This window comes from Cheilinus undulatus, linkage group 19, assembly GCF_018320785.1.
Source record: "Cheilinus undulatus linkage group 19, ASM1832078v1, whole genome shotgun sequence".
NCBI classification, from domain to species: domain Eukaryota; kingdom Metazoa; phylum Chordata; class Actinopteri; order Labriformes; family Labridae; genus Cheilinus; species Cheilinus undulatus.
The window spans coordinates 5,984,008-6,010,248 of NC_054883.1; the positions used below are offsets into that span (position 1 = coordinate 5,984,008).

The 26,241-nt window shown below is 39.1% G+C and overlaps 1 long non-coding RNA gene across 2 annotated transcripts in view; it reads left to right on the forward strand.

Moving 5' to 3' along the window:
* LOC121527432 overlaps nt 1-26,241 on the forward strand; it is a 67,099-nt gene that overhangs the window by 37,728 nt on the left and 3,130 nt on the right. Inside the window, exons 9-11 of one of the 2 annotated variants that reach the window (XR_005993401.1) lie at nt 7,821-7,946; nt 9,731-9,903; nt 13,314-13,412. This is a non-coding gene — a long non-coding RNA (uncharacterized LOC121527432). Of the gene's footprint in view, nt 1-7,820; nt 7,947-9,730; nt 9,904-13,313; nt 13,413-26,241 lie in introns of those variants that run through there. The other variant, XR_005993400.1, reaches the window with a different exon arrangement.

The window sequence follows — 26,241 nt, forward strand, 5'->3', positions numbered from 1 at the left end:
CATGGCACTGGGAACCAGTGTCCTCAGACTTTGTTGTTCTTTAAAGTAAAGTTTGATGTTGTAATGCTTTGAAGATTGAATTTTTCCAATATCCTCTCAAAACATGTTCAGAGTGTCTAATATGGATACAACCGCCCTATCAAAGGCTGGTTCAGCCTGTAATGATGTTGTATAAGATGGTCCATCACACATAAATTTACAGCTCTCTCCATTCTTATCATAAATTGAGTGGTGCTCTAAGAACGGAGGTTATACACTCACATAAAACCTCTGGTTATGGCCTGTGTTCTGTTTAGCCCTTGATAGAAACGTGGCGTTACTTCCTGCTGTATTTCTGATCATGAAAATTATAATATGGAACAAAGATTAGAATGAAATTATTGTGGCCGGGAGGCATTTACGCGCCGCGCTGAGGCACAGTACGCAGGGTTAGGGGAGGGGAAAAAAATCCTGGTCCCCAAGAATAATGATAATACATTAGGCTGTGAGCGTGCTGGTATTATTGCTGTACATTATGTATGTTCCATTTATACTACCTCACACAGCCCAACCGCTGCTGACGGATAGGTCATTACTCCCCGCACCGATGAACACTTATCAGGCCCCACTGCTGTTTATGGCCACAATGAAGAGCACTTGTCAGTCAAGGTCACTGCTTTGTGTGTCCTCTTTAATAGTTCCTTCTTCACAGTTGTTGAACTTTGTATGCTAGCTCGGGCCCCCCTCTAAGTGCTGAGAGATGGACCGGCTGCTTAAACAGGGAGATTCAGGCTTTTATGTCGTGTAGAGTGAAGTCTGTGCTGCTTGTGTTGAGAGCTGCTGTGTATTTGTCCGGCAGAGATTATGAAGAGATTTGTCGTCTGAAATATGAGGGATTTTAGTCCTCATTTAAGTGGTAGAATTATTTTATTGATGTTAGAGCTAGGGATTTAATAACACCTTGCAATGCAATTAAAAAGTATATTTCATACTTTTTTATTTGACCTACACAGAGAAATATCTGCTTTTTGGCTTCTCTTGTTTGTCAGTAGCTGGAGCAGTAACACTTATCAGTTTAGCTTTTTATAATGGCTGCCTAAATATTCAAGTATTATATATTCATAAATAGAAAATTGTAAAGGCGATGTTTTTTATTTAGAATTTATTAAAAAAGAGGAATATATTTATTAATTGACTTTGAGCTGATGTCTTTGTAAATGGTGTAGTGTGTCGTGATAGGTATGTACAGTGAGTTGAGTGTATTGTTGTATTCTTCTAATGCTCACACCATGAAAATTCATGCACATCCCTTGTATTGGGATGAGTGTTGATGTGACATGTCATTGTGCCTGCCATGACAGAGACACCATAAGAGTCACAACTTGTTTATTGTTGCCATAGAAACACTGGATGTTGCGTAAAAGATTGCTACATAATGTAGTGGGAAATGCTGCTGGAAGCTTCTTTTCTGTTGCTGCATCTCATTCATGTTTTGTGTTTGTGTTTTGCCTTGTTGTAATGGACCACAGTTATTTTTTGTCATTGATATTAGGGATGCAACTAACAACTATTCCTATAGTCGACTCGTCACTGATTACTGGAACGATAAAACTAGAGTTCATCATTCAAAAAAGTATTTAATAACACTTTATTTTCTCATACTATTAAACTTTCAATTCAAGCAACATTTTTGTCTTAGCTTTTAACATAATTAGTGTTGAAGTAAGGTTGAATGATTTTCTTTTACAGATGTAAAGCCTAATTAATGTTTGTTTCTTTGCTTTTGCTCCACTGTTTCAGTGATGAAAAGTAGTGAAAGTTGGACCCTATGAAATCCATTTTATTTATTTTTTTTCAAATTCTGTTTTTTTCTGTTTTAATTTTTGGGAATTCTGTTTTTTAACGTTTTCACTAATTTTACCATAAAAAAGTGTCTTGTTTATGTAAATATTTTAAATGTTCACTAATTAAATAGAAATAACCTTAAATTTAATGATAAAGGGCCACAGTTGACCCAGGAGCCACAGTTTGGATAACCCTGATATAAAATAAATATAACCAGTGTAACAGTCAGATATTTCCAAGACACATCCACATGTTTAATCACATCCTAACTGATGTTTATAATGTAAATGAAGAAATCCTTCTGTTCTCTAAAACACAGAGTGATAGTAACTTAATAAGAAAGTCATTTTAAAGTTAAATGATTAAAAGAAAACCTGTTACCTGAACTTTTCTTTACTCTCTCAGTCTGTAACAGTGCATGCAGTTTGATGTTGTATTGTTCTACTCCTGCTGTAACCGTTCTCTCCTCGTCTCTCTCCATCCTCGCTGTCCGTCTGCCTCATATCGAACCGGAACGTTAATGCAGACGTGTGTTTGCTCGTTAAGCAACAAAAGGGAGCTACAATATCTACAGGAGGAATAATTAAGCTAACTGTTACACAAATGTAACATCATTTAGACTACGGGACGTTATAAAATCTCGAGTCCGTCCAACTCGAGTTTGAAGCCTCTGAGGGGTGAGCAGGTCCTCAAGTTCTGACTTCAGCTGTGTGCCTCTGCACTGACACACACCTCTCTCTCTCTCTCTCTCTCTGTCTCTCTCTCTGTCTGTCTCTCTCTCTGTCTGTCTCTCTCTCTCTCTCTCTCTCTCTCTCTGTCTCTCTCTCTCTCTCTCTCTCTCTGTCTCTCTCTCTCTCTCTCTCTCTCTCTCTCTCTCTCTCTCTGTCTCTCTCTCTCTCTCTCTCTCTCTCTCTCTCTCTCTCTCTCTCTCTCTCTCTCTCTCTCTCTCTCTCTCTCTCTCTCTCTCTCTCTCTCTCTCTCTCTCTGTCACTCTCCGGTGTGGTAAGAGAAAATAACTTGAGGCACGGATGAGTTTTCTTGAAAGTGCAGCATTAAGTTGCACGGTACTGTTCTGTCTTGAGCTACGTGATGTTTGCTGGTGTTTTGTGCAGCTGCTTTGACATGCTGTTATTGTTTAGAAGGGGGCGGGATGAGTGTTTGTTAAGAGAGGCACAAGTTGTGCCCTGCTTTAGTGTTCTCCTGGAACATATTCACGGGTATACGTTTCTCTTTCTAAAAACACACAGCATTTCAGTCAAATTCATTCAATTTCCACGGTTTTCCGCGTTAAATTGTAAATTCTGTTTTTATTGCCCAATCCCGCGATTTCGTTAACCCAGAAATCTTAGGGCCCTATGAAAGAGGTGACATGCATCACTCCCTATGTAGCGTGTTAACATCAGAGATAGAAAATGGGATGAGGAAGAAAACATCACCATAACGTTATACTATTGAGTTAGAAGTAAAAAGGGAAAGGTGTGGGGTTCTGTCTGCAGCACTGCAGTGCTACATTAATGTTCAAAGCCAGGACGACATCACCAGTTGATGACCAACGTTCGCTAGCATAAAAAGTAAAGACATTACCTAGCTGAGCTGCTGCATCACTCATGAGTCTCTTCAAATGCTCGTGCATTACCGATGTGCTCCCGTGATATGTAAGATCTGCTTTACATATGTTATAAGCAGTCTTTCTTTTTGAACCATCCAGAGTGAAATATTCCCTGGCTTTCGAAGTTTTAGGACGTGCAGATGTTGCATCAGGCGCCGCCATTTCTTCTTTTTCTTTTCCTGAGAATCACGGTTGAGCATGCGCAACCCTCGACAGAGATAGTGTGAATGACAGATGGCTCACTCCCAATCATCTCAGCTTGAGAAAACGTTTTGCAAACATAATGGCAACACGCTGCATGGAAAAAGATGTGCGGACGGAACAAACGACGACAATTATTGTGGACAACAGTGACGAATCGTGTCTGTAATTGATGACAAGTTCAGTCACCCAAACTCACCCCAGTAATGCAGAATGAGGGAGAGAAGCGGTTAAAAGTGGATTGCCTGATTTGCATTGCGAGTGATCCCAAAATGCTTTTGAAAAGCTCCCAGCATAGAAGGCCACTATATCAGCTTTCGTCCCTTATTATGTGGAAACAAAATGCAGTGTCATGGTTTAGTAAAAACACCGTATGGATTGCCGACTGTAATGAACAGAGTCCTAAATTAAAAGCAAGACGTGAACAGCGGAGATGGGTCAAAGTGAGCTGTGCTGCTATTGGTTGCAACAGCTATGTGTAAGTTTAGACCCAGCTTAGTTTGAGGGTGCTTTCACATCTAACATGTTTGCAAACAAACTGGAGATTGTTTCAGTTGAATCAAGATTCAGTTCAGTTCGTTTGTGCTGGTATGAAAGTTGAACACCTAACTCTGGTGCAGATCAAATTACAGGACTGAGACCACTTGAAAAGGTCGGCCTTTTCCTCCATTTGCTCCCTGGTCTGAGTTAAGATGGACTGAGGTCGCTTTGTGTTCTCGCTACAAAGTATTGAGTTTTGTGTTGTTAAATGTGCTGCCATAGCCACAGAAATGGGTTAAAAAACCACAGGCACACCTGAAAGAGCTTCACAATCATTCAAGGATTTTTTCATCCTCTCATCAGGCTGCTGTCTGTACTAGAAATATTGCAAAGGTAATGGACATCAACTGATTCCAACGCATATACTTTACATGGATTTATAGTTATTGGTTTACTTTTGGAGAAATAATGTAATCAAGATAAATTACTGAACACACACTCTGTTCACTCTGCCCTTCTGCCCCTTTGACACATACAAGTGCAGATCCACACACGTACTATCTGTGGTGCTGAAAGTGCTCACCTGTCGTGGCTCCTACCTTTCCAGAGGGTCAGATGTCTCTGATTTATGAGGGATTTATGAGATTAGTCTGAATGTTTGGGTAGTTACAGTGAACCTTGTGTCTCGGTTGTGCAACTGAAGGATGACAATGTTGAAGTTACAACTTAAGTAGTTTCAACGTAGGGTTTGTGTGGGCTTTATGTCATAATTGAAGACATAATTGTTTTGATTTAGAAACTTCTGGCAGCAGTATTTACCTACTGTGCATTTAAGAATGGAAGCTCACATATCAAGCTGCTTTCATTTGGGTATCATAACTTTCACTTGTAAGTCTGTCTTAGAGCAGCAAAGACTGTCATTTTATGATGTTTCCTTGGCAAACAAAGGCACAGCATCCCTAACAGTGCATGCATCATTAGTAACAACTACACTGAATAAAGCAGTATCGGTCTGCTCCTCAGATACTTAAACAGAGAATTAAATCAATAGGCAAGCCAAGCTGTTTCTGCAGTAGCTAAACTTGATGCTAACTGTGGCTAATTTTTAGGCGAGCATTTCTGGTCTGTTATTTTAAAAATCCAGCATTAAATGTTAAAGACACATGTACTAACAACGGTGAAACGGCTGAATAAAGGAGTTTCCCAAGTTAAAAATCAGCGTCTCCCACATTCTCAGGCAAAAACAGCTAGGAGAGGCATCAAACACATGTTCTCCTTACCATTTCATTGTCTGCTAGATATGTTTGCTTACATATCTTCCTCAGTTATGACTGACTGCCAAACACCAAATAAATGAGTTCTCATACATTCTGTGAGCCAGCCAGCACAAAAACAAAAGCAATCAAACCACATAAATACAGGGTTAGCCGTAAACAGCTGTCATTTCTTAAGTCTAGTGCTGGTACTGGATCTGTACTCAGTATCTGCTGATTCTCAGATTCATGTGTGTTCACTGTTGTGTAAAAAAAGTATCAAAACATCTCTAATTTATGTGCCTCGGTAAGGATGAAAAACGGAGATAGAAAGAGACTGGTGTGTATCCGATTAGTGTCTGCATTATTGCTGAAGCAAACGAGCTGCATGTTTGCATGTGTGTGTTTGGCCGTGCGTCTGTGTGTGTGAGAATGTATGATAAGTTCGGGTGACAGGATCCTAAGAGCCAGCTCTAACTGGAGGGCCAATGCTAATGCATGGCTGGTTGCGTTACACCAGCTAGTGCTGAAATCAGAAGTGGCCCACAGTGCAGTGCCGAGTTTGGCCCTGGGACAGAAACAGATTTTTGGTTGCCTTGGATTCTTTTAGCCTCCAGCCTGCTAATATTTATCATCACTGCACAAGTCATATCTCTGTGTCTCTTAGCACTACAGGCCTCTATGAACAGAGGCACTTTTTTTATCCAGGCTGCTTAGGTAAAAAGGCTTGCCCCATGGTAACTGTCTATGTTGTTTTGTGTTATGTGGAGATCATGTTGGTGCTTTCTGCACTTGTTTTCTTGACCACAAAAATTAGCACTCTGTTTAAAGGTGCAGTATGTGAAACTGGAAATATCAGCAACATCAGACAGTCTGTTTTTACATTGCAATGCTTACTTCTGATGGTACCTGTGTTTACCAGTGGTAGTTTCTGTTATTTGGAGCCTTCTGTGGTACTGTGGAAACATGCAAGATGCAAAATCCAAGATGGACTTCATGGAGGGGACCTTCTACAGTATATGCATGTATCTAAAGCTTTATTCTAAGTTAATAAAAAGTAAAATTGCTTTATATATTCAGGTGGTTTAATACTTACCCACTTAGAAATACTATATTTCATTTATACCAAATTTCTTACGCTTAATGCTGCTAGACTTAATATTAAACACTGTACCTTTAAACTGTGATACCATTGATGTGTATTTCTTTTTTTTATTTCTGCAGCAGTTTACATTTTTATGACATTTTATTCACCTAGAAACTCGAATGGAGTTATTCAGATTTACCACTCTTGTCATTTCAGTTACATGGAGCAAAAACTGCAAGTTAATGATAAGACTACTCACCAAAAGACCCAAACAAAACAAGAAGTAAACAAACAATGACAAAAAAATGAAATAAAGAAAAAAGCTAAAAAAAAAAGAAAAGAAAACAACAAAAAATTGAATAAAAAAAGAAACAAGAATCAAATCAAACTTGTTTAACCAAAAAACAAGTTAAAACAAAAAGAAAACCGAACCAAAGCAAAACAAAAGCAGAAGTCATACAAATAAAAAAACACCAAAACACAAGAAAGAAAGAAAGAAAGAAAACAAGAAATCAAATCACAAAGCTAAACTAAGGGAAAACAAAATGAAAACTAAAAAAAAATAATTAAAAACAAAAAGGAAAAGAAAACAAACTGAAAACTAAAGTAAGTTTTAACAAGACAACAAAACCAAAGCAGAAGAAAGAAAAACAAAAATGAACAAAACAAAAAACACCAGAAAGAAAACAAGAAACCAAATTAAAAAGCAAAACAAAATCAAGTAAAATCAAAAAGAAAACTTAAAACTAAAAAACAAGTTTAAAACAAGAAAAAGGAAAAAAGACAGAAACAAACACAAACAAAAACAAAAACAGAAGAAAGCAAAAAAAACCCAACAACAATAAAAAGGAAACAAGAAATATCAAAACAAAAAGAAAAAAAAAAATAAACATTGAAACAAAACAAAGACAAAAAAAGAAAATAAAACAAAGAAAAGAAAAAAAAACATAAAAAAAATAAAAAATCCACTGCGAACAGTAGACTTTCAGGGTCACATCAGGTTCACATGCTAATTGTTGCTTTTGACACCAGAGAACCAGATTCCTTAAAATCACTCGTTTGTCTCAACAGTCAACTTTGCCGCTCTGTCAGAGACGTATTTGACTCAGCTGTCATAAATCCAAAAAAGGCTGAGTTTGACAGGGTGCTTTTCATTGTCATCATTTTTCCTCTAAGTCACCCGACATAATTTACAGCCTCACCTTCCCACCCGGTTCCCCCAGAAACCCCCTCCACACAGTCCCACTCTCTGCTGTAGAAATGAACAGTTCCTGTTTCTCCACTTTGATGCAATGCTGACAGGAGTCACTTTGATATACTTCTGAGGATGAAATTTCGATCTGTCCTGTTTTTTTTTCCTCCTCAGGCTTCATCTTTGCAGACATTGGGAGCTGTCATTGCGCGACACCCTGTGACGTGGGTGACACTCAGCCGATATGACAGGTGCTGGACAGCAGAGACACTCCTAGACAAGCTGGCTATATTTCTTCAGGTAAAGTGCTGAAATGTTTAAATATATTATCTATAATTTTATCACAGTGGGTTTTTGTTTCCTGCATGAATATCACAGAGAAACATTTCTGCTTGGATGCTCAGAAACACTTTGAACAATCACTTGTTTTCATCCGATTCTTCAGTGTTTTTGTTGATTGCCTTGTGCTTAAGTAACTCACTTTACTTATGCAGAGATTCACTCTAGCTATTTTGTTGAACTGGCTTTTATCATTTACTGCATTAAAGTCTTCAAAACAACTAAAAAAGTAAAGGAAACTACGAACGACTATGTGGCTATATTGGTGTATTGTCTAGATATTTTTAAGATGGAGTATTTGGTGCAGTTTTTTCTGTGATGTGGGCTCTGCAATTCACTGTGGGAGCCCACAGGGTGTATGTTCACAGTGTTTCCTGGATTAGACACCTTGGTATGGCCTGTGGAGAGATGTTCGTAGTCCGCTGTTCACACAATCTGCCTGCTACAGCTGAGCTGCCCTTTGCCAACAGGCCTGGAGACAGGACAGACGGATTTAGATCCACATGTCGCAGTTCTCTTTTGCTGCAGCTCAACACTTATTCTATTCACGCTTTATGCAGTTATAGGTTAAGGAGATCTTGATAGCATAGAATACCAAATTCTCACTTTTGTTTGCTCATAAATGCCTTTTTGGAATTACAGACTTAGTACATGTTTATATAACTCTGTTTTTCGGCAAGTAATTACAACAAGTGCATGCTATCAGTCCATCTGTGTGAGGCCAAACTCTGTGTACCAAAGCCAGTTAAAAAAAAGAGATGTTTGTCAAGTCACTATTTATATTCATCATTCTGCACATTTTCTGCAGTGTGGCATTAAGATGTATGCAGATGTATACTTGCAACAATAGCCGATCAATACATTTGTTTATTGGTCACTGCATAAAATGCCAGATTCTTCCCTAACAGCACTGTTCACAGCTTATGAGGCCTATTGTTTCACCTCACACAAGCACTCACACAAACATGTTGACATGCTCATCTGTCACTAGGAAAACTGCCACAGGCTGTGGCCTTGGCACAAAGACATTCTCTGAGCTGAGTGAAGATGCTTGGAGCCAAGATGCGCCCAGTCAAAATGTTAAGAATTTCAGATGCCAGAATAGACAAGCCCAGGCGATGATTTGAGGAGAAACGATGTTGAAGCAACTGTAGATATTTATTACGGAGGATGTGATGCTTGTTCCTGACAACCATGTCCACTTGCTAGTTGGTTTTCTAATAGAAATTAAACTGGAAATATGTATCATATTTAAAGATAATAGAAGCTTTTTAGTTCTTCAGTGATACTGTATAGGTTTAAACACCTTCTTCATGCTCCTTTTTCCCTCTATCAAACCCTACTAAAACCTCTCACTGGCTCTAAATTTAAATCACCAACAGAGCTACAGCAGTGCAGAGCTAATGAGACACCATGTGCACAGGGTGTGGTCAAGACGCATTGTTTACTTCTAAGCAGGAGCTGTAAGTAGGCGTTATTATCATTATTTTGCATCTGCATTCGTTCAAGAAACAGCTGTTGAATTTTGAGCGAGATTTAAAGTGGCAGGGCCTGGAGTTGTTCTTGTTCATTCAGCTAACTTAGCCTTGACATGATGGCTTCTGGCAAAGGTTTGTGCTGAACTCAACATCTCTGACAACCGTCAGCACCACTGACCAGTCCCCCCTCCCTCCCTCTCGCTGTCTCTCTTTCTCCACTGTGTTTACATTTTTCTCTTCTGTCCTCCATCTTTCCCTGCCTTCCAGGATTGCCCAGTTTGGGGGTTAAGACCAACATAGAAAAAGTGGGAAAAATGAGAACCTCTGATGCCACCAGATCAGTTTCCTCTGCCAGTACTCATCTCCATCACTGCCACATCAGCTGGTCCCAAGGTTGTGAGGTCATCCGAACATCTGGCCCCTCCGCCATGTTTTCTAAGGTCAGTGGGTAGCATCTGTTTATGGACCCCACCACCTTCAGTGTCTGTGACAACTAGAATCACACTGAGAAAGCAGACAAAATGCTTTGATCAGTCACAAGTGTTGACAAGCTGTAAATCAGATGTAGGTTAAGCTGTCACAGTCAATGCAATGCCTCTACTTAGGGTATAAAGCCAGTGTTTATTCACAAATAATAATTACAAAACATGGTCAAAATTTAAGATTAAAACACCTTCCAGGAAAAGAAGACATGTGCTTTTAGAGGCAGTTTCTTTATTACAACTAGTTAATCATAAAAATGATGAACTCTTTAAAGTATTTACATAAAGGCCAGTAGTTCTTAACCTTTATTCTTAGCCCTCCCTGCTTGGAGGAAAGTTACACCCTCCTCTCCTGATCCTCCTCTCAGATGCCAGCTGAGATGCTGGTTTGCTCAGTGGGTTACCCTGCTGACTTTGGTTTGGGTGATTGATGGTTCGAACCCTTGTCAGGTCCTTAACTTGGGATCAAAGTGTCTGTAGCGTTGTAACATCGGTAGTACCACATCCATTTCCTGAGAGGGGTGTGATCAGGGGCGGAGTCAGACAGCTCATCAACATTTAAAGCCACAGAAACAGCTCGTTCTAAGCAGGGCTGAAACAGAGGGGTTTTTAGACATGCAAAAATCCAATACTGGAGTGTTTTTTTCAGCAACAAACTTCACAGGCATGTTTTGGGGACCTCTAAAACCAATATAAACTTGTCTGAAAAGGGCTAAATATGTGACCTTTTAGGTGGCTCTAATACATTATGTTTCAAATAATGTTTTTACAATGATGTATAGGTATATCTGATTTTGACAATGTCAGAGCAGACCGCTGATATAGGCCACTATCCAGTGTCATTTGTGTACCTAAATCTAGATTATCTCCGTTGGCATGGAGCTCCATTGTTGCGAAAAATTCATTAAAACACATTCATGAGCCCCACTTGTGCACTGTAATAAATGTCCCTTCATTATAATACACATTAAACTATTTAGTTTATTTTGCCTCAACTTAAAGCACAGTCTTATGTCTGTCAATACTCACCAGTACACCAAATCTTGAAGTTTGCAGCACAACATCTTTTGTTCCTATTGAAGACATTTCTGAAAAATAGAGCCAAACTGTTTTACAAAAAAAAAAGGTCAAATTATTAATACTTTCTCAACAGAGAGCAACCAAATACCAAAAGTATTTATTGCTCCAAAGGTGGCTCATATTACTTGATTTAAATGTCTTGATTAAGTGACTTGGTTTCCTTTTTAACTATATATAACACAGGACATACTTTAAGTGACATCACTGACTGTTTTCTGTAAAGGCAATATGAAGCCCAGTGACGGCAATGGCGTTGGTCTTTAACCAACACTGACTTGTGGTTATTTCTTATCCCCTCAGTTCTTTACAGCTGAAAGAAACTCGTATAACTTAACTAGTTTGTGATGTAGCTGGCCTATTTTAAATGATATAAACAAATAAAACAAAGCTGACAGCTTTAAGATGCAGTATGTAGAATGTCTGCGCTGAAATTCATATAATAATTCATATAATTAAAAAGTGACCATTCTTGTGTTTTATGTTGTTTGAAATTGAGTTCTTACAGTATCTTAGATATTTCCTAAAATTTTGAAAGACAGAGAAATTCTTTATTTTTAAAATTATAGCAGAACTTGTCTTTTTTTCGTGGTTGAAAGTTCAACTGTCCGAACTCACCGCTGTAACATAGAACCCCCCACACTCAGCATTTCCGGCGAGTTGAGACCAGCACTGCTTAGCTCTGCCCAACTCGGCTGCCTTCTTCTACATACGTACTACCTCTTGACTTGAACTGAGGACTGTTCAATAAAAACACCCCCTCATTAGGCGTATTTACTAAACAGAAAAGAACATTTTGTTTTCACTCAGGAGTTTGTCAGGATGACAGAGAAATGCACTAACAAGGCACTTCTGGGTTCCGGCTGAAAGTGGAATCAGGAAGTGCACGCACTCTAGCGCTGCCTTCACCCAAATGGATGCTGTGGACAAATTTCTTAATGAAAACAAAACTCCAGTTTTCTGTTAAGTAAATACACGAGGTGGTATTTTTATTGAACAGAGCAAACAGCAGAGCTGAGCAGCGCTGGTCTGTACTTGTCATATTATGTTATTGTTTTGGTTGGGACTCCCCTGGCGGCAGAATTTTGCATACTGTGCATTTAAGGCTGCTGTGGGAATTTATCCAGTGTGAAGCCTAGCTTCCTGGGTTACAGCCTTGGTAATCAAAATAGATGAGTTACTGAAAAAACAACCGCTTTTTTGTTTACTAGACTTTAAATATGCTCTTTTGATATGGAACCTTTTTTACTTTTTGCAGCAAGCCTCAAATAGAAACTAGAGGAGCTGCAGTTTTTGTACACTTCATAATGGCGTCAACTTTCCAAAGCCTCAGGATGTTGCTTGTCCTAGATATAGACCTTTTTTTTATTTTGCCACCATGTTGTTTTTATTTCAAAATCTCTCTCAGTTTAAGTCTTATTTCCATGTGTTAATAACAATAGTAAATCTGATGACATGCAAACATGCTGCAGATTTTTAATGGTCATTTGTTGTTTGTTTTTGTTACTGTAAATCTAAAACTACACAGAAGCAAGTCATATTTTAAATGACGCCTCAGACTGATGATAAAATATCTTCAAAATGTGTGTATTATGTGTTTCCTGTCCATTTTTATTAAAATAGAGCGGGTTCACCTGACTGAATACAACACCAGCAGACCTGGTGATTTAGATGATGCAGGTTTATAAAGCAGCTGATTTGGTAGCAGGCACCTGTCCCTTTGTGTCTGGTCCCAGCGAAGTTTGAACAGCAGCCGGTGCTGTGATGTCAGGGACTCTTAGGGGTCAGGACAGGAATTATTGAACAGAGGGTGGCTGACAGAGGGAGCTGGCACTGGGAGCAAACAGATGTTGCAATCATAAAGAAATACACAACCTCTGAATTAAATATGAAGAGTGGGGGCAGCAAGAATGGAGCATGCAGGTGACTCCTCTGATTTCTGGCCAATCAGAGAGGTTTATTGTGGGTTAGGGCATCACTGATTGGTCAGGTGTTCTTGTTGTGATGAAGAAAAAAAGGTGAATTATCTCAAATGATAGCAGTTTCCTAGAGAAGACCTGGGAAATGTGACCAAAAACCTTTAAAAAAAACTTCTTGCAAGAAGACAGCTGTTCAGAACATACTGCAGATTCATTATTCAGGAGCAGAGGGTCTCTGGACGCAGCATGTTATGTCAAAGTGTTTTAAAGCATTTACGCCACAGCAGCTCAGTGATGAAATCTGTAAAAAAGAGAGGAATCTGACAGAATGTCCTCAGAACATTGTTTTACCACAAGTGTTTTGTTTCCCAGTCATTTTTACAGGGCTCCTCACTCACAAGAATTACAAGTCTGTGTGAATATTTGATGGCAGGAGAAACTGTTCCTGTCTTTTCTGAGAGAATGACACAGTTTAAGGACTTCTGTGCACACAAACCATGCTATTTCTTACCCCCTCAGTTCTGTTAAAAAAATTAAACAAGTAAAAAATGTATCTGTATGCTACTGATAATTATCACTGATTCAATTTAATGTACAGGTTTTGCAGAAATCAAATTCACATGTTATTGTTCACATTCACATCTAACTGCAGAGTAATGTTGAATAAAAACAGAATAAAAATTCAGTCAGTTTATTTGGAGCATTGTCATTTCATTGTATCATAATGTTTTAGGTTACTTTAATTTTTCCACCCAAAATATGATAAGTAAGATGAGTATTATCACAAAATCTGGACCCATCATGTTGATATTTGTAGTTTTTAGTTTGATCATGAAAACCTTAAGCATTTTTAACTGCAGTTTATCTCAGAATTTCTGTAGTGAATCGATATGAAAACTTTTGTTGCATTTTATATTCCACTGTTTTGCATTCATGACTGTTTTTGTTTGATTTTGGATTTTTTTATGTGTCTTAAACTAAGGGTAGTTGACTTCCCGTTTGGATACAGACCTGCTTTTACTGCAAGAGAAAATAAGGTTTGTGGTTGAGCTGGGCAATTAATCGGAAAATAATCAAAACTGAGCCACTAACCAATGAAAACCTGCCGTGTCAATTATTTCAGTTTTTTCCCTTGTAATATCTCTCTCTACTACTTCACCACCGCCTAAAAAACAAACCACCAGCTATGTAGTCACGGTGATAGTCAGCCAGGTGTCGCAAGGCATGTAGCCTGCTGGAAATCCAAAGAGAAGAAGAAGTAGGCTACTAGTCATGTGACATAAGTAAGTCAATTTTATTTATATCACCTTTCACAGAACAACATCACAAAGTGCTTCACAACAGTCAAAATGAAAACACAACAAAAAAAAAAAAAAAACAGCAAAGCATAAAAATATATGTTTTAGATGTTCAAAAGCCAGACTGAAAAGATGTGTCTTAAGCTCCTTTTTGAAAGCGTCTGCCAAAGCAGCTGAAAGCAACTGGAGTGGAGGAGAGTCCCAAAGAGTAGACGCCACATATTCAAAAGCACGATAACCTTTAGTTTTTAAATGCAGTCGAGGGATGACAAGAAAACCCTGATCAGAAGACCTGATCATCCCATCCAGTCCGCCAAAACTCAGCCAGCTGTGCACAGTGAGCAGCACATTTATTTTCTACTTTTTATACAACAGCTGCTGAAACTGCTCTAGGAACTACATGGTGCCAGATCCACCCAGTCTATTCGACGGCCATGTCTGGACCATGAACATCAGTTTGATTTCAACTGATGTGTGTTTTGATGTCAGTTGTTTGAATACATAACCATAAATCATTAATGTTTGTATGTTCCTTTCAGTTATTTGTTTTAAAATTATAGAAACATTTACAGAACAGACAGAGTTGGAGGTTGGGGGTGGAATAATCATAAATGAGGTAAAGAATTTAAATGAATCATGATTTTAATTTTGCCATAATCACCCAGCCCTAATCTGTGGGTGGATTAGATAATTATAACATGAACTTAACCAGAGAATAGGAGCTTGTTATGGACTGAAAAGCAAATAAGGGAACAGTAAAGGTAAATGTTTGGGAACACAAGGTGATGACTTCTGACTTGTCCACTATAAGTATTTAAAGTGAAATGAGATGTTGAGGAGCAGTAGTGGACTTAGTTTACATCACTGTGGCTGCAGGGAGACTCTGCAGGGGCTTAAAGTATGCAGGAAAGGAAAATAAATCACACAGTTAATGAATTATTTCATTAATTCATGGAATACAAAACAGTGCAAAACAATGCACTAATTATGGGCCTTAATTCAATCAAATGTAAGCCCTAAAAATAAACATTTAAAAAATAAATGCTGTGAATAAAGTAACCAGATGAAAAAGATATACATGAAGAATTAAGTATCTGAAACATTGTTTCATTGTTCAGAGGAAAAACATCAGGCCAAAACCTGTTAACTCCAAAATCACCACTTTTTAAGGAATGAGAAAAAAACTGTATTTTTCAATTAGTTTAACCCTGAATCGTCATAGTAAGCATCTTTTTGACACTTTTTATTGCTTTAAAATTTGTTTAAACCCACTGACATATGTAAATGGTGACCAATCGCACTTATTTATTTATAAACATAAAATCATGAAACGGTGGAGGCGCAAGATTTCAATATTTCCCTCAATGACTGTGTAGGTCAGTGTGCAAATATCACAGTCCACATTTTTATTTACTTGTGTAATAAATAATGATATTGCTTTTTTCATAGATTTTGGGACCTACAGTTATGGTTTTCTCCGGTGTTTACATCCCCGCTGAATAACTTTGAGATTTTTCTCAGTGCGAGCGCTCCTTTCAATAATTTATTATCTGAAAACATGATGTATTTGAGCCTTAAACCCAGAGCTGCATATCTCTTCTTGTTTATCTCTGAAGTGGATGGCCTTCTGCCAGTTCGGCCTGGCTTCGAGTGCTGCAGTGTCAACAGTGAAGAGTGAGGGCCAGAGGGGTGATGTAAGTATTGATACACTCCTTGAAATCACTTTGTCACCGCCCGAGATACCAAGCTGCCGGAGAAACACGAGGCTGGAAGATGATTGTGAATTCTTGGCAGAGGGTCGAGGGACGCCATTAAAAAGGCAAATGTGATTAATTTTTAGTGAGAACGCCCTCTTCTTGGTGATTGTCAGCGAGGTCGGGCTAAAGGGATGTGACACAGAAATTACTCTTCCTCCTGGCATCTAATGTGACTCGTCACTCCAAGGAAATATCTCTGAGACGGGGGGACTGACAAAAACGCTCTCATCTAATGGACTAACTATTTGTCCGGGATTCATGCGGCAGAGATCTGGCTCAATAGCGCTAAGTGATCTATCGCTTAAACACCACAGGTCACTTGTTATTCAACACAAACAAAAGGGTTTTATCTCAAATCAACACTGAGAGCTTCATCACATTTGTATGGATGGAGGACAAAAGCAATTTAAAACAATCAGAGAGGCATAAAGTATAGACACATCACATTCTTCTTGCATTCTCAGTGTCTCATCAGGCCTTCTGTTTTGTCCTTTTAACACTGAGTTTCCTGTAATGTGTCAGTGTTCTCTTTGAACCTGTTTGAAAAGAGACTAAACCCCCCGTGGAGTGACATTTTCCAGGCAACACAAGAGTGCAGACTGGACTTTCTATCTGTTCACAAACACAGAGGCAGCAGATCCTGTCTCTTCCTGTACATGTGCTAACAACAGAAGACAGCTCACAGGTCACTTTAAAGGTTATGTCTGTATCAATTTCATGCAGTTTTGGATACATGATAGTTACAAATGAACATGTAAAAATTTTGTACTAATAACTACAACTATTGAAACAAGAGGAATTCACTCTGTAAGCTACTTTTAAAGACACACGTAGGTTCTAAGGAATTTAGTTTTTTTTTCTGACAGATTACGCCTCAGCATGCTGTTTTGTATTTCTCATTTAATCCAGAATTAATTCATTTATTCTAGGGCTATCACATCCTATTAAGCTTAATGTAAAGCTTCTAAAATCTAAAGTCATGTTTATCAAAAAGATTTCCAACACTTTTAGTTTGTTTTCCTAACAAACATTTGGTAATACTTGTGCTGCTTTTAGTCCATTTTAGTAATCTTTTCCAACACCTTTTCATTACTCTATGATGCTGATTTCAACAAACTCATCAGCTACAGATGAGGACCAAATTATTAGCCTCCCTGTGAAAATTGCTTTTTTCAAACTTATTTCCCAAGTGCCATTACCCAGAGCAGGACATTTTTAACACAGCTGTTCCAAACATCCTAGTTATAGTTTGGATGCTTACATTATTTTAATTTGTACACGGAAACAAAATTATTTCAAAGTGATGACACAGCAGTGTTAATTTTGACAGCTATTTTAATTTTATTCATTATATTACATGTCTTTAGTTTTAGTCACTTTTTAGTAATTTCTACCCTTTTTTAACCTGACAGGCCAGATGGATGTATTTCATACATCCATCTGGAAAACCTCCCATAGACTGTGTTTGGGAAAGGGCAGAGGCTTTGAAAAATAATCAGAGGGTGATTGGAAAACGTTCTGTCAGTCATATCTTTACTGTCCAATCAGAGCAACAAAGCATGTGACGTCATAGCTGCTACCGAGGTGTAAACTCCATAGAGAACTGCATAACACGAACCATTGCGACCGAAGGCATGTCAGTACACGACTTTTATCATTTTGAAAAGAAAACAACTCACTGCTGTTCTTTGTTCTTCTTTTAACAAAGAAATGTCGTCAGGTTCTGATAAAACTGATGCTATAGCAGCATCCGCGCTAATGTCTTCTGCCATTATTGCACTGGCCTCTTGTCGCTGCTTACTTACGTCACGACTCCGCCACAGCCGAAAGTACTGCCTTTTACTCCTGATTGGTCCTGTCACTTTCTTACAGGGCCCAGTCTGTTCAGATGGGGGCTTTGGAAGATGGATTTGCCCGTGAGAAACATAGAAACGGGCAACTCCATCTGCTTTGCAAGGTTAACCCTTTTTAGTTTTAGTCTAGTTTTAGTCCATAAAAAGTCCTCACATTTTAGTCTTACTGTTAGTCCAAGCATTTATTTTCTTGCCTAAATCTGGTACCAAATCATGGTAGTGTGTTCTCTGCACCCTGCCAAACCTGGGGTCCCTGCTTTCTACAGAGACAGAATAGCTGATTGAACAGATGCATTGTTTTTGACAGATTTACCCACAGTGGAGAAATATCACGGAGTTTTAATGTGTGACGAAAAGTAAACATACTTTTTGTCAGTTTTAGTCATCAAAGATCTATCTTTGGTTAGTCTTAGTTTAGAAAAAAAGGCTGTCAGCCAGCATTTTTAATCATAGTTTTAGTCAACATAATTAACATGTTTCACTGTGGGGACGGTGTTCTTTGGGTGAGTTTCTTGCTTTTTCCAAACATAAGCAACATCTCTATGGTCAAAAAGCTCTAGTTTGGTCTCATCCGACCAAAGGACACGTTTCCAATATCCATGATCCTTCTCCAGGTTGTCCTTAGCAGACTTCAGTCTGGCTTGAAGGTTTCTCTTCTGCAGAAGTTTTTCTTGGTCTCCATTCCTGTGCAGGGCTCTAGTGATGGTCTTCTTTGAGACTACAATTCCTGACTTGGCTAAGTCCTTCACTAGTTGCTTGGCAGTTGTTCTGGGGTCTTTAGACACATCTCTCGCTAGTTTTCTTTCCAGAGTCTTTGAAATCTTTCTCTTCCTACCTCTGCCAGGCTTGTTCTGGACTGTGTGGCTCTCTTTGAATTTCTTGATTTTACTTCAAACTCCAGTTCTTGACTCTTGGAAACACTGTGATAACTTTGGAGATCCTTCTCCTGCTTTGTGAGCATCAACAATTCTTTTTGTCAAGTCTAAACTGGTTTCTCTGGTTTTTGCCTTGATGCTTTCTAAAGTGACCACTCAAACCCTTTGTGAAGTCTTTATACCATGAGTAAATTAGAAGATAACCCTCAGTTTTTTTTTTTTTTTTTAGATTTAATTTTGGGCCTTTTCATGTCTTTTTTATTGGATGTAGGAGGGCAGCAGATAGATTCAGAAACAGGGACGAGAGTGGGGGAGAGACATGCAGCAAAGGGCCTCAGGCCAGATTCGAACCCGGGCTGCCCACGTACATGGAGCGCGCCTTAACCACTCGACTGCTGGCGCACCCCCTGATAACCCTCAGTTTTAACTAGATTTTACAAGCTTTGAGACTTAAAGATAAAGCAGATCATTGCACAACAGTGGTTTCTGCTATGGCTCGACTGAGAGGTCACTTCTAAAGGGGACTTATAGTTTAGACCTTTGTAGTTTTTGTTTTTTGTAGAAAAAAAAGATCTGTTATCAAAGTAAAATAATGTTAGCCTCTAAAATAAAACTAGGATGTTTGGACAAGATATGTGAAAAAATAGCCACTCTGGGGGAAATATGTTCAAAAAATAATATTTACATAGGTGGGTGATAATTTCATCCTCATCTGTAACTATTAGAATTTGTAAAAATCTGATACCTGAATTTTATATATGTGCTGAACAATGCATAAAACTTCCATATGTTTCTGTGGCATTGAGCAGAGTTGTAACTGATCCCCAGACAGCCATGTACAGAGCTTAACTTCTGATCTGATTGTTAAATGAACCTTTAAACTCTGCACAGAGATGTTTTTAAAAAGATTAAGTTGTAAAATCCTCTTGAATGTTACTGTTACCAGCTGTTCCCCCTGAAAATGAAAAAAAATCCTGAGTGCTGAAATGATGATAAAAGTCATATTACAGTCCATCAGAGGTAACAATACTATAAACTCTTCCTTCTCATAATCCTCCATGAGTCCTTGGTTTGCATGTCCTCTTTAAGAAATAACTATCCCACTGCTGCAGGCTGACAGGATGGCTTCTCACACACACCTCTTTAGTTTACTTTGTGAGAAAACTGCTCACGTTCTTGTCTCCCATTACCTCGACCACCTTGAGATAAATGGCTCTTTCTCCCCTCTGCCATAAGGTTTTATATCTAACGACATGTGTTGAGTATCTGACTGCAGGTTATATTGTTTCAGCGGAAATAAAACAATCACTTCTGCAGCTGTATCAGCGCGCCCGCCTGTGGTGTGTAACTGTTGGACAAACTGTACACACTGTTTATAGATGTAAGGAGGAGGACGGTGGCAGGTGACAGGTTAACTCTGCTGTGTAAATTCCTGGGCCGTGTATGATGTAGCCTGTGATCCTGCAGGCCTTGATTAGATCTGAGCTAGTAAATATCCTGTGATTAATCAAAAGGGCTTGTTCTGCGTGTAGCGTCCCTGTGTCACCTTCACAGCTGGGGAGCCGAGCCGCCTTGTTTACCGCGCTCTACCTCCATCTCAGACCCCATCCTTATTTCGTCGCAGCTCACAGAGGACTTACATTATGGGCTCCTATGAAACTCAGTACTATGGACATGGCTTCCATAGTACTGCATGCGTGAGACAAAATATCAGAACAGCAATTTATCATCATCATCATCATCAATTAGTGGTGAAAAAAATCTACATTTAAAAGTAATTGCGATAAAATTTTAAAAAGAACTCTACCTTTTATAGGTGATTTTAAACCTTCATTTTATCAGATATTATAATTTATCATTATGAAGTTAATCTGCAATTTCTGTTTTATGATATAATGGGGATTGTGGGCTGTCACCCTGCAAGTGTGACCCTTATATAGGATAGATTTTTGCCTCTTTTTTTCCTATGTTTACACTAGGGCTGAACGATTTTGGAAAATAATCGGAATGCAATTGTTTTCTCCAATATTGCGATTGTGATTTAATATGCGATAAATACTTAACTCTCTTTTATTCCTAAACAAGGGCTGAAAAATTCTTTAAAAATATCTAATTTTGATGATATGGACTCGTATTGCAAAATGGATATAATTGATACGTTGAAGGGGTTTTGTCATTCTCATATTTAATAAGAAAACAGTACAAAAGTAAAGGTAGGAACGTAGCATCTCTGCTGCAAAAAAAAATAATTTAAAACTGCTATTTTGACACAAATTTAAGGTCAAATTAATTTTGCACCTTCTGCGATTGAAAATTGAGGCAAGCCATTCTGCAATTTAATCCAATTTTCGATTAATTTCCCAGCCCTAGTTTAGACAACTAATGTGGCCCTTGGGTGCACGTTTATTTTAAGAATTGCTTTGAGGACAACTGTCATGGATTTATAATTCGTTTGTTTATGCTAAGCCGATTTAAGACTGAAACCAGGGATGCAGTTTTACTTAAAACACTTCTGTGTACATTAAAACCTGCTTTATTGCTCATTCCTCTGTTTGAGCACCCTGCTTGGCCTGTTTTTTGAGCATTATAGTTTATTTTTGAAGAGATCCCTGGCACTTTGAATACAAGTGCAGCCAAAGTGTATTTATTAATCTACAGCTGAAAATAATCCCAACAAATGTTACTGTTTAATGTTTACTCAAAGAAATCCCAGTCTTTAGCTTTTTTTCTGTTTTTCTACCAAATGAAGTAACATTATTAAAACCATTTGAACAATATCAGACTGTCACAGGCAGCACAGGACATTTTAGAATTATTGAAGACGCATCAGTTGGTTTAAGCACATTGTTTTCTCTGGCTTTATTATGGGATTTGTTTACGGTAAAATAAACAGGGCAATCCAAGGCTAACCCTTATTACACATAGTAATTAGCACTCAGAAAATCCCTTTAATGTCTCTCCTACAGGCTCGTTACATCCATGGAACATGTTAAAATGAGGACCAACATGATAATGGGTGATCATAGTAATTAATAGTCTGAATTAATTACTTAAGCCTGTTGAGATTCATTTAAGGCTGAAGAGTAAGTGGTGTGTGTTTGAGCAGGGCTTGTCCAACTGAAACTGAACCGTTTTTAATTACCCATCATGCTCGGCTGACTCACAGGATCTGTAAGCGTGCCGTTATATGTTAGAAAACTCCTATCTGGTGTTTGCTACGTCTCCCTTGTTCTTCTTCATGTGCAGATGTGTCAGCACAGTCTAGTCCCACGAGCATGATTTAACTGATTGCTGCCCCCCTTTTCATGATGACCCTGTGATTGTCATCCGAAGATGGCGCAAGGGACACGCATGTCATGTTAATAAAGACATTAAGCTGCATGTATCCCTCCACCATCGAGGGAAGTCCGGACCTGTCTGGGAATATAGATCTTTAATTGCTTTTACGTGGTGGTGCAGCAGAGTTGTGCTACCCAGATGTCACCTCAGCCAACTCGGAGTGCACGTCACTGTCAATAGGCCTGAGAAATCTTTCTAACAAGCTCCCGATTACATAAATCTACGGCCGCTGTGGATATTGCACCGAAGAGACTGAACAACTTTCAAGGAGACTTCTTGTTTGATGTCCCAGGGCTTGATTACATTTTGAAAAAAAGAGAAACCTACTATATTGAGAATGTGTCCAAACAGTCTAGGTTTGCTAATTTTGTCATAGTCAATTTAATAGTGCGGCCGTGAGGATGGGCGGCGATGGAATGAAGTTCCTGAGTGCTTTGCAGAGGGGCGTGAGTGGCTTTGACAGGCCTGGTGAAATATGCTCCCCTGTACCTTTTTCCATTACAGGAGCAGGGACCAGAAATGCAAATTGGGTCCTCTCTCAGGAGGTCATTAGAAAAGTGACATATCAAACAACTGGCTTCAAGTGGTAGACATAATCCAACATCACTGCTACATCAGTATTTTCATATTTTAATTTGTGGTGTTATACCAGAGCTTTTCAAACTCTCATCTTGAAGAGAGAACTGTTTTGTTTCAAGCAGCTTTCTAAAGTCATTGTTTAGATTGAGGGTTACTGCTCATTTCACTGTTTAATATGGCTGAGGTCCTTGATGATCAGATTAGTAACCACATCCTAACGAGAGTGACTGATCGACTGGATCTGTCTCATGGCCGTCTTTGAGGAGGTGATGAATTGGGTTAATGGTGAGCAGATCAGAGTGTAAAGCAGAGGGGGTGAGAGGGGGCATTAAATGACATGGTTTTATAGCCCATCAGTATTGTCATACCCCCGCTGTAATTTCAGCCTCTATTTTCTCTGCACCATAAGGCGGGTTGGATGTTAGGCCCTAAGCTCGGTTAAACACACGACTATCTCATACCCGGTACCTCAAGATGCCATGTGTCATCACCAGAGAAAGAAGATGGCACGATGATTGAAGCACTGCAGACAACTAGAAGGCTCTATAGAGTCCATTACACCAGACTCCGATTTAACAAACCTGTTAGCTAGATTATCATATCTACTGAAAACTTGGATGCCTTGAGTTTTGGATATGTTTCAACACGTTCATTGCAACAACTTTATCATTTTTATTAGCCCCACATATATTAAGGTTAGATAATCAAAGATAATGCTAACATGCTAAACTTCACTTACTTAAAACACAAAGACTGTTTACATGAAGTAAACATACCCATATGTAAGCCAGCAGTTTTGGAGCTACTGTTCAGCTTCCATCCTGGCATCTATTTGAGCAAGAGGAATGAGCTGAATTTGGCAAACTCAGAAAAGTTTTATGGTAAATGTTCATGGCTAGCACAGCTTTATCTGCACACACAGTCCAGCAGATGGCTGTTCAGTTTAAGTCTGGTTCTGCTTGAGGTTTCTGCCTGTCACAAGGACATTTTTCTTTGCCATGCATACTTAAGTAAATGCCAAGTTTTTGATCAAAATTGAAAGTTACCATATTTTCCAAAGGAAGAGACCCAAACAAACTGGATACATAAAGAGCTAGTGTTTTGATCACTAAGTTCTGCATTCTTCTCTTGTAGAGAAAGGTAAATAAATATATAACCTTCATCACATGATTCCTGCAAATAATTTGAGGATTCACAAACACCGAACAAGCCATCAAGCAATGCACAGATACAACTAACCTTGCAAAGCCAATGGAATAGCCAGATTCCAAGTCTGCCATCAGGTGGATCGTGATGCAAAACTTCAGTCTATTATTATCTCACAAAGACAACCCAAGTTAACACAAAATGCAGTTTCTGAATGATGATTTTATTTATCAGGGGAAAAAAATCGAAACCTATCTGGCCCTGTGTGAAAAATAATTGCCCCCTGAATCTAATATCTGGTTGTGCCACTCTTGGCAGCAGTAACTGAAATCAAGCGTTTGTGATAACTGGTGATGAGTGTCTTTCATTGCTGTGGAGGAATTTTCGCAGAATTGTTTTAACTCAGCCATATTGGAGGGTTTTCCAGCATGAATTGTCCGTTTAAGGTCACACCACAGCATCTCAATTGGATTTAAGTCCGGACTTTGACGTAGCCACTCCAAAACCTTAATTTTGTATTTTTTTCAGCCATTCAGAGGTGGATCTGGTATGTTTCGGGTCGTTGTCCTGCTGCATAACCCAAGAGCACTTGAGCTTGAGTGCATGAACTGCTTGCCGGACGTTGGTCTTCAGGATTTTCTGGTAGACAGCAGAATTCATGGTTCCATCAATCACAGCAAGTGGTCCAGGTCCTGAAGCAGCAAAGCAGCCCCAGACCATCACACTGCCACCACCATGTTTGACTGTTGGCATGATGTTCTTTTTATCAAATGCTGTTATTTTTACTCCTGATGTAATGGGCCACACACCTTCCAGAAAGTTCAACTTTTGTCTCATCAGTCCACAGGATATTTTTCCAAAAGTCTTGGGGATCATCAAGATATTTGTTGGCAAATGTGAGACGAGCCTTTGTGTTCTTTTTTGTCAGCAGTGGTTTTGGCCTTGGAACTCTCCCATGATGCCATTTTTGCCCAGTGTCTTTCTGATGGTTGAGTCATGAGCTTTGCCCTTAACTGAGGCCAGTGAGGCCTGCAGTTCCTTGGATGTGGTTCTGGGTTCTTTGTGACCTCCTGGATGAGTTATCATTGCACTCTTGAAGTCATTTTGGTTGGCTGACCACTCCTGGGAAGGTTCACCACGGTTCCCAGTTTTCTCCATTTGTGGATAATGGCTCTGACTGTGGTTCACTGGAGTACCAAAGCCTTGAAATGGCTTTGTAACCTTTTCTAGACTGATAGATTTCAATCACTCTGTTTCCCATGTGTTCTTGAATTTCTTTGGATCGTGGCATGATGCGTTTCTTTCTAAGATCTTGTAGCCTACTTCACTTTGTCTGACAGCTTCTATTTAAGTGATTTCTTCATTCAACAAATCTGGAGGTAATCAGGCCTGGGTTTGGCCAGAGAAATTGATTTCAGCTTTCCACGAACTGTGATTAATCACAGTTAACTCCTGATTTAACAAGGGGGGCAGATAGGTTTGGGTTTTTCCCCCCTTGATAAATAAAATCATCATTTAGAAACTGCATTTTTTATTTACTTGGGTTGTCTTTGTGAGGTATTAAAATTGGTTTGATGATTCGAAACATTAAAGTGTGATAAATATGCTGAAAAATCAGGAATCAGCTTAACCGGTGTTGTTGTCGTGCTTTGTTGATGTAAAGCACTTTGTGACCGTTGTCTGTGAAAAGTGCTACATAAAAACATTTATCTACTGAAGTTTACTACAACAGTTGTGCACTAATTCCCATAATTAGGACTGTGACTGCTGGGCTAAAAGGTGGATGGGCTGAAGCTGCTTGTCAGACGGCTCATCTTTACCCCAACTCCACATATTCCCCTATTCCTAGATTGATTGAAAGCTAGCGGGTCAGCATTTCCAGTATGTTGAGTACCATCATTTGGTGTCATGGTGCCTCCTCAGAACACCCATGGGTAACAACACTACGTTCATGTTTTAGACCAGCGGTGTCCGAACCTTTTCCACTGAGGGCCACTTACAGAATAATATAAGGGTGTTGGAGCTGCTTTAATATCCACAAGCTGAGGTATGGGAACGTTTGTAAAAACCAATATAACATGGGTAAAGGTCATATTCTTATGACAAGAAGGAATGCATAAGGCAGGAGAGAAGCAGCATCAGTGGCACAGGCATCGATGACGACTGAATGCCAGTAAGTAGGTCAGAAGCAGAATGAAGGAGGAGCTGGGGTGGAGGAGGGTTGCAAGAGAGAGAGAGCAGCAGAGCGTGGCCAGGCATGTAAGGCAGCATGAAAGCCAGTGGTGTGCTTAGAGCAAATAAGCTGGCCATCAGCTGATGGGTGCTTGTGTGAGATCAGCTGATTCAAATTCTGGCCCTAGCTACCACTAGCTCGACCCCTGGAATATTGTTGGTTCTGCCATCTGCTGTCGTAACCCATCAGGGAGTTAGAAAACAAGATATTTTATTATTTT